Raw genomic sequence first — 10,091 nt, forward strand, 5'->3', positions numbered from 1 at the left:
ATTTTCCTTAAAATCTTCGGAACCTCAAATGAATAATACTTTTGATAAATGGTTAAAATAAATCATATTTCATAAATTAACTTCAAAAGCATGACACAAATTAAGTAAGGTATATTAGAGTGTGCCAGTACACCGTGTGGCATTACTTATTCGGGTATAGTTTAGTCGAGTTTGGGGTGTCACATTTAGTGGTATCAGAGCACGGTTTAGGCGTTTCTGGGCCTAGATTGAGTCCATACCATGCATTTCATTTTGTAAGAGTCGAGGTGACACTAACGCAGATCTGTTTATCTTTCTTATTTTGAATAGGATATGGATCCTTCATCTCAGAGAGCCGTTGAGGAGGAAGTGGAGAGTCATGCTCCACTGCGATGGCGAGGCGGGGGCATGAGAGAATCTGCTCGCCACTCAAGCGAGCACGCTCAGCCTCCACAGGCCATGTTCCAACAAATGGCCGACTTCTTTAAACAAATGGTCGGGGTAATGCCAGCACCACCAGCACCACCACCAGCTCCACAGCAGAAATCACACCTGGAAAGACTAAGGAAGTTTGGAGCTGTGGACTTCTATGGCAAGAGAGAAGATGACTCATTGCGGTAGAATTGGTTGAATGCAATGAGCAGAGCCTAAAATAACTCCACCGCACTCGAGCAAAACACGGAAGTCGCCATCTCTTTCTTTGCAAGATGATGCATATGAGTGGTGGGACAACGTGTCGATGAAGTGCGGCGGAAGTCAGTAACTTGGGATTTCTTTCTTTCAGAATTTAAGAAGAATTATTTGGGTACTGTATACCTGGAAGAGAGAAGGAGAGAGTTCATTAATCTGAGGCAGAGGCAGTGGTCAGTGGCCGAATACGAGAAGGAATTTGTCCGATTAAGCCGCTACGGAAGGGAGATAGTCCCTAATGAAGCTAAAAGGTGCAAGAGATTTGAAGAGGGACTGAATGACAATATCAAGATACAGCTCACTGCCTAGGGAATCAAAGAATTTACCAAGTTAGTGGAAGCTGCAATAAAAGTGGAAAAAGTAAGAATCAGTGAACAGACCAGAAGGGAGAGACAGCAGAAGAGGGGACTCGGTCAGTCTAGTTTCGCTCCTGGATTTGGAAAGAAGTTCAAGGGTCCTCCTGCATAGAGTTCGGGTCAACCACATGGTCAGGGTCAGTCTCAGGGGCCCAGGCCACAGTTCACCCCTAGGAGAGGTCAGTCCACACCATCAGTGGGCAGCTCTCCAGGGATGGGGTTCAGGGGACCAGCCCCAGCATCTTCTGCGTGTCCACACTGTCAGAAATGGCATAAGGGGGAGTGTTGGAGAGTAACTGGTGCTTGCTTGAGGTGTGGGTCAACAGAGCATCAGTTGAAAAACTGTCCACGCAGAACTACTACAGCTGCTCCAACACAAGCGATGGACACGCTCTGCACCACCAAGGGGTAGAAGGTCTAGTAAATCCAAGGTGGGACCATCTCGAGGCTGCATGCGAGCGGCAGAGGCGGATAATGGACCACCGCCGAGAAATTATGCCCCGAGAGCTCGGGAGGAGCAAGATGCCGGGCGTCATCGAGTGCGTTCTCCCTCTACACTACACCTGTGCATGCATTGGTGGATCCAGGATCCACCCATTCATACATCTGCATCAACTTACCCGTAGAAAGGGGGATACTAATAGGGGAGAGTGACCAAGACATTCTGGTCACTAATCCATTGGGTCACAGTGTAGTGGTGAACAAAGTATACAAGGGTTGCCCGTTAAGGATTCAGGGGTATGAATTCTTGGCAGACCTGATTGAGTTGCCTTTCCATGAGTTTGACGTGATTTTGGGAATGGACTGGTTGTCACGTCATCAGGCAATAGTTGATTGCAAACTGAAGAGGATTTCTCTAAAAACTCTGGAGGGTAATGAAATTACAGTTGTGGGTGAAAGGACAGATTTCTTGTCCAATGTCATCTCAGCCACTGTTGCAAGAAGAATGATGAGAAAAGGCTGTGAAGCCTACCTAGCACATGTGGTGGATACTAGGCAGGCTAAGCCAAACTTGAGTGACATACCCATAGTGAGAGACTTCCTAGAAGTATTTCCTGAAGAGTTGCCTGGTTTGCCACCAGAAAGGGAAGTCGAATTTGCTATTGAGACACTACAGATCTGACACCCATTTCCATTGCTCCTTATAGGATGGCACCTCTTGAATTGAGGAGTTGAAACTTCGGTTGAAAGAGTTGCTTGATAAGGGGTTTATACGCTGATGTGTCACCATGGGGAGCTCAGGTCTTTGTTGTGAAAAAGAAGGATGGGACTTTGAGGCTTTGTGTTGATTACTGGCGGTTGAATAAAGTGGTATGAAGAACAAATATCCGTTGCCTAGAATTGATGATCTGTTTGATCGGTTGAAGGGAAGCGGAGTATTTTCTAAGATTGATCTCGGATCGGTATCATCGGTGAGGTGAAAGATGTAGATGTGCCCAAGCGCATTCAGGACCGGTATGGGCATTATGAGTTTACGGTGATGCCCTTTGGCCTAACAAATGCACCGGCGTTCATGGACCTTATGAACCGTATCTTCCATCCATACCTAGATCGGTTCGTAGTGGTTTTTATTGATGACATTCGGTGTACTCCAAGACCAGGAAGAACATGATGAACATTTGAGGATTGTTCTGCAAACCTGCGAGGAAAAGAAGGCGTGTGTTAAGTTGTCCAAGTGTGACTTTTGGTGAATGAGATTGCATTCCTTGGACACATAGTGTCGGTGATGGGATTAGGGTGGATCCCAAGAAAATAGAAGCGATGATGGAATGGAAGCCTCCCAGAATACAAGCGAGGTCGAAGCTTCTTGGGGCTATTGGGTATTACAGAGATTTGTGAAGGATTTTCCTAATAGCTGCTCCAATGACCAAGTTATTACACAAGAATGTCGGATTGTTGGAATGACAAGTGTCGGACCAGCTTTGAGAAGTTGAAGGCTATGTTGACAGAGGCACCCGTGTTAACACAGCCGGTGTCGAGAAAGGACTTCGTGGTCTCTGGTGATGCCTCTCATAATGGGTTAGGATGTGTCTTGATGCAAGAGGGAAGGTGGTCGCTTATGCTTCCGGCGGCTAAGACCACATGAGCAGAACTACCCTACCCATGATCTAGAACTTGCGGCAATTATCTTCGCCTTGAAGATATGGAGGCATTACTTGTATGGTGAAAAGTGCTACATTTACAGACTACAAAAGCACAAATATTTGCCAACCCGAAGGAGCTCAACCTTAGACAGAGGCGATGGATTGAGTTCCTAAAGGATTATATTGTGTAATTGACTACCATCCCGGGAAGGCAAATGTAGTTCTTGATGCTTTGAGCGAAAGTCCATCACGACTTTGAGATCATTGAATGCCCGTCTAACCTTGATTCGAGATGGAGCTATTTTGGCTGAGTTGCAAGTAAGGCCAAACCTACTACAGTAGATACTAGATGGGCAAAATGCAGATGAAAAGTTAATGGCTATTATGAGCAAGATCTCGGAGGAAAAGCAATCGACTATGGGGTGAAAGGCGATGGGTGTCTATACTACAAAGAAAGACGTGTGTACGGATGATGGGGAATTGAAAGCCAATATTCTAAAAGAGGCACACACTAGTGTATATGCTATGCACCTGTGAAGTACAAAGATGTATCATGATCTGAAGCTTGATGATTGGTGGCACAGTATGAAGAAAGACATAGCCGACTATGTGACTAAATGTTTGACATGTCGTGAGTCAAGCGAGAACATCAAGTTCTATCGGGTTTGCTACGGTAGATCATACACGAATGGAAATGGGATCGGGTCACCATGGATTTTGTAAGTGGTATACCTCTCACCCGGAAGAAACATGATGCAGCATGGGTGATAGTTGATAGATTGACAAAGTCAGCACACTTTCTGCCAGTTAGGACTGACTACTCACTAGAGAGGTTAGCAGAATTGTATATCAGTGAGATAGTTAGGCGCATGGAATTCCACTTTCCATCATATCGATTGAGACCCAAGGTTTACATCGAGATTTTGGAAGAAGTTGCATGAATCCTTGGGTACACAACTCCATTTCAGCACAGCTTTCCATCCTCAGACGGATGGGCAATCTGAAAGAGTAATCCAGGTAAATAATTGAAACCAATGAAATTGATACAAATATTGAATTGAAATGATAACAATAACGTGAAATACTTGTCAGGTCCTTGAGGATATGCTGAGGAATTGTGTCATTGAGTTTGAGGGAAGCTGGGATAGATACCTCCCACTGGTAGAATTTGCATACAACAATAGCTACCAAGCTAGTATCCAAATGGCCCCGTATGAAGCACTGTATGGGAGAAAATGTAGAACTCCAGTGTGTCTTTGGACTGAATTGGCCAAGACAAGCGGTAGGGCGGACACAGTGAAACAGGCTGAGGAGAAGGTGAAATCAATCAAAGCCAACTTAAAGGTTGCCTCAGACAGACAGAAATCTTATGCCAACCTGAAGAGGAAAGAAATAGAATATGGGGTTGGCGACAAAGTATTCCTCAAGGTGTCACCATGGAAGAAGGTATTGAGGTTTGGAAGGAAAGGTAAGTTGAGCCCTAGGTTCATTGGCCCATATGAAATCATCGAACGTGTGGGTCCAGTGGCCTATAGGCTAGCTTTACCACAAGAGCTGGACAAGATCCACAATGTGTTCCACGTGTCTATGCTCAGAAGATACCGCTCAGACCCTTCACATGTCATCTCCAGAGAAGAAATTGAAATACAACCGGATTTGACATATGAAGAAGAACCTCTACGGATCTTGGCTCGGGAAGTGAAAGAGTTGAGAAACAAGCAAATTCCATTGGTGAAAGTGCTTTGGAGGCACCACAACACCGAGGAGGCAACTTGGGAAAGTGAAGAGTCAATGAGGCAACAGTTCCCTCAACTGTTTGCATCAGGTAAATTTCGAGGACGAAATTTAAATTAGAGGGGAAGAGTTGTAACACCCTCCTGATAACCACTCCGTACATCCTACTGTTCCGGTGACCGGTGTCGGTCCGGACAGCTAGAATGTCCGGAAAAATATTCAAACTAAAGTCAGGAACCATAATTAACTCAAATATTAACAAGAAAATTTAGTAAAAATTTTAGAAATAAAATACAATCAAGTTAAACGAGCCGGTGCCCTAGCGATGGGTAACCGGAGGGAAGTTGCGGTTCTCGCAACGAGGAGCCCTAGACCCGGGGGAAAAATTATAAAATAATTTTTGGGACTCCAGAGAAGGGTAATTGAGGTTTCCATGGCATTAGAATGCCAAGAAAATACCTAGAAAAATTTTTCAATCGGTACAGACGATTTTGACCCGTTAAGCCAAACGGAGGGCATTTTGGTCATTTCGCCTTCAGAGGTGATTTTTGGCCGACTTGTCCAGTTGAGTAAATAATTAATATGACATAAAATATGAAGAAATATTGCTAGAAATTAAATTGAAAATGAGTAGTGGAGGAAAGAAAAGAAAAATGCAACAAATGCAAGTTATGACCTCAAAGTGATGTCATTTAAAATGTCTAACCAATCACCATTAAGCCATCCATTGACTAATTAATAAAAGGACTAAATGAAGACTAAATAACCAAAAGAAAATTTCAGCAGCCACCCCTTCCTTATGCAGCCGAAACCCTAGTCTCCATAACCACCTCCATGAAAGCTCCTTCAACCTTCAATTCTCTCCTTCATTTCACCCTAAAACTCTAGTTTCCTTTCACTAAAATTTGCCCTAGCACCTTGCTAAAGCCTTTGGCAGCCAACAAGAGGGAAGAAAGTAAAGTTTAGGGCTTTGGAAATTCTGCCCAATCAAGGTTAGTGCATATATGTAGTTAAAATACATTAATTCCATGATTTAGGCTTGTAATGAACTAGAAATTGTGAAATAATGAAACAAATTCAATGTGTATCTCCACCAAAGAATTCGGCAGCCCTAATAGAGGAAGGGTTTTGAATGTTTTTAATGGACTTAGCATGAGTTGGAGATTGTATTTAAGTTATATATTTACATATATGTTGAACTAGGGTGCTAATTGAGGGATTATGGGTAAAGCGCATTGGACATTAGGGTTTTGAGGCATGAAAATGTGACTTGGCTTATTAAACTGTTAAAGAACAATCTAATGGTCAATAAGTGACCATTTGAGGTATGTTGAACACAATTTGGACTGAAAAATGGTATGGTAAACTCAAGGTGTAAATCGCCTAGATTAAGAACAGAGGGACTGAAAATTCAGTCCCTCTGCACTGCCATAACTTGGGCTGTGTTAGTCCAATTGATGTTTGGCCAATTGGACATGAAACTAGGCTTATAATGGCACATTTTTACTGAAGAAACCATGCCCAAAAGACCAAAGCAAAAGGACCAAAACTCAGCCCCAATCCGGATACCCTGCACTGAATTTTGCAGAATTGACCAAATGAACAGTAACTGTTTATTTGGCCATAACTCACTGTAGATTTGGTCAATTGACCTGAAATTTTTACAGCAACAAGTTAAGACATAGACAAACAACTTTCATGAAGGAACCTACCCCAAATTAGGGCCAGAACCCATCCAACCAAGTGACTCTAGTTACTATTCATGCACTGTAGATATGGTAATTTTCTGCAGAATACACTTTCGGCCAGCTTGGGTCTTTGGACCATATCTGGAGCTACAAAACTCCAAATGGAGTGATTCAAAAAAAGAAATTCAACTAGACAAAATAAGGAACAATTTTCATGTTTTACATTTCTTCAAATTCCTACAGTAACAGTATCTAATGGAACAGTGAATTTGACTCACCAAAACTGAAAATTCTGCTTGTGTTGAGTTACACTTTGAAATGGTATTAACACTTAATGTCAACAAGTTTTAAACACTAAATGTGGTATATTGGGAGTGCCAAAGTCAATGTACATATTTGCTATCAAAAAGTCAACATTTTAGTTGACCATAGAGGTGAATAGTAACACCAAAACTTGAAATTCAAAGATTGAAGAATTTAAAAGTTTCAAATGCCCTAGTATACCTAACAAGATTGGTTTGGATAGTTTGGCATGCCAATAGGGTTCAGTTAGCAGTACTGCACATGGAAAAAATGTCATTCTTTGATTTCATGGCTTTTAGCCATTCTGACTTTGCATTGAGACTTGGCCTTGTGCCTGAGATTATTCTGACTTGGTAGTCGCTACATGCACACCGGTGATGCATATGCGATCGATGGTGTGACGCCCGAGGTACTAGATACCCAAAGGCGCTTTACCCGTTATCCAGTCCAGTCGTCTAGTGTAGGTTACTTGGGCAACCAAATGAATGAAAATGAGCAATGTAGAAGAAATAAATGAATGGATATACAAATACATGACAAACAAAACATGTACATGCAATACATATTTATATCTGTTATTTCTTGTTATTTTATTATTGCACCACTAAGCATTATTGCTTAGCGCGTTGCTTTTGCCACGCGTAGGTACTGGAGACCCCGATCGTGAGCCCAGTAGACCACAGACTGGGTGAGTCCATCCGACAGTTCTGCTCAGTGTCTGTGTCACCTCGTCACCTGCAGTGCATTGGTAGGACACTAGATGTCATTTTGTCATTTTGTAATTAAATTTTTATTTCTCGTATGTATTTGGGATTTATGTAATGTATTTTGAGCTTTATGTAAATAATAAAGATTTATGGTCATGTATGGTATTAATTTGAGTATTTAATGGTTGTTTATATATGAGAACCCTGAGAAAGGGATGTTTTGAGCAATGAAAAGGTTGTTGAGACCTGAAATAGAAAAATTGTTGAGATCTTGATATTGAGTTTTATGATGATATTGGAGTTGAGAATGAATGAAATTGTCTATTGGAAGTGTTTTTAACAGGTTCCGAAGAACTGTTTTTTTTTCATTTTTAGCCGGTACTCCGCCGAATTTTCCTTAAAATCTTCGGAACCTCAAATGAATAATACTTTTGATAAATGGTTAAAATAAATCATATTTCATAAATTAACTTCAAAAGCATGACACAAATTAAGTAAGGTATATTAGAGTGTGCCAGTACACCGTGTGGCATTACTTATTCGGGTATACTGTACACGAGTAAGGGGTGTCACAATCACCACTTGACAAAATAAATAAAAGGGATAAAAATGAAGCAAAAATGAGTTAAAAACAAAAGAAACCAGCAGTTTCCTTCTTCATACTGGCTGAATCAAGAGAGAAAGAGAGAGAAAAGTGTTAGTAGTATGCCCTAGAGCATATCATTTAGTATGTATCTTGTACATATTTTTAATAATAAAAGGCATTTCCACTTTTCCGTTTACATAATATATTTATGTGTAATAGAAAAGGTCCATTGATATTTTGTTAGAAATATTATTCTTAAGTTGTTAAGAATATGAGTGACAATATTTCTAGCACAAAGTATCATAAATAGGTTCACAATCGAGGATACTTCATAATAAGGACATGACTTATCCAGAAAGATTGTATTCATGTTTGTTCCCAAGTTATTTATATGAGATATAAATAAGATGGAATGGTGAGTCTCATGCCATATAACAAACATGATAGGCACTTATAAATGATAAGTAGGCCGAACCAGTGACACTTATGACAAGCACATGGAGTTTACTCTTGTCAATGTTTTGTCATAAATCATATCAGTGCATATAATCTTTAGACCTGAGATAGCACAGTTATCTTGTATATAGGTAGTTTGAGTTTGATACTGCTTTCATACTTGTACTATGTATGGGTATATGGGCATGTGTTGGCTCCTGCTAGTTATATATGGAGGTAGGTGTTGATCAAGATGGAATCTGTTCTCTAAGTAAATAGAGATAAAATCCTATGTTCATTTAATTGTTCTTGATGTTTCAAGTTCTGGCCAGACAGATAGATTTATTCGTAAAAGAGTTTCGATGAGAAAAATCTTTTAATCAAGAACTGGAATTAAAAGAGAACATAATATTCATAGCAAATGGAGTTTGACATAAACCATGACTCAAATTTGAGTTGGGATTTTGTAACAGAGAGATTCTAGTGCATGGTAACATATGATTATAGGTTCATTTAAGGTAAATCTTATTACTAATTGGGTGGCCATGGCATGCTATGCTAGGTGTTAACCATGGTCTATGAGGTTCATAAAATGATTTAGAGAAATCATTTATGGTAAGAAAGAGTTCGATGATATTAAGAGTTGATATCATGTCTCATTGCCAATTAGTGATGAGCCTAGTAAGTCACACACATACACAAGTTATCACCTATTTAAATATGATTTAATTAATTAATTAAAGAGTTTAATTGATTAATTAAATAGATTTGGTTTGCAATAAAATTGCAAAGTCCCTAGCATGACTTGAAACCAAATCTAGATTATTGGATGTGTAGTATAAATTAAATTTATATTTAAAGTGTTTAAATATGAATTTAATTGATGAGAAATTAATTAATAGAGATTAATTAATTAATTTATATTTGATATAAATTAATTAGAAGAAGAAAATAATTATTTTGGGTTAAGAACTCAAAATTAAGACACAGGGGACATTTGGTCATTTTGCAGTGTGACACGTGGCACCATGAGATGGTGACACATGGCATAACACATAAGCTTGCCAAATATTTTTAATCATGTAAGATGATTAAAATCAAGATTAAATATAGGTTTGACACTTGGCACAATGTGATTGGGTCACTTAAACCTAGAGCTAATCAAAAGGTGACATGTGGCTAGGGTTTAATGTGTTAACCTAGCTATTTAAGTGGGGTTATGAAAAGAAAACACAACCAGCAGCCTCTCCTCTCATATGTCACGCCACTTTGAGCCTCTCCAGCTATTTCTCTTCATCTCTCATCAATTCAAAGAGATTAGCCATCAATCTCTTGAATTAAGAACACTAGAAATTGTTTCTAGTGTCCTGTTTGCATCTCTAATCTCTTAAAAGGCAGAACTTGAATTTCTAATTAATAGAAAATGCTTTAGAAGCTGTTCAAGGGCTGCCATAGGTGTTCTTGGTGTGGACAAGCTAGAGGGACAACATCTGGTGTCCTGAAGACGAATCTCAAAGGCGCAGACACGC

This window comes from Hevea brasiliensis, chromosome 4, assembly GCF_030052815.1.
Source record: "Hevea brasiliensis isolate MT/VB/25A 57/8 chromosome 4, ASM3005281v1, whole genome shotgun sequence".
Classification (NCBI taxonomy): domain Eukaryota; kingdom Viridiplantae; phylum Streptophyta; class Magnoliopsida; order Malpighiales; family Euphorbiaceae; genus Hevea; species Hevea brasiliensis.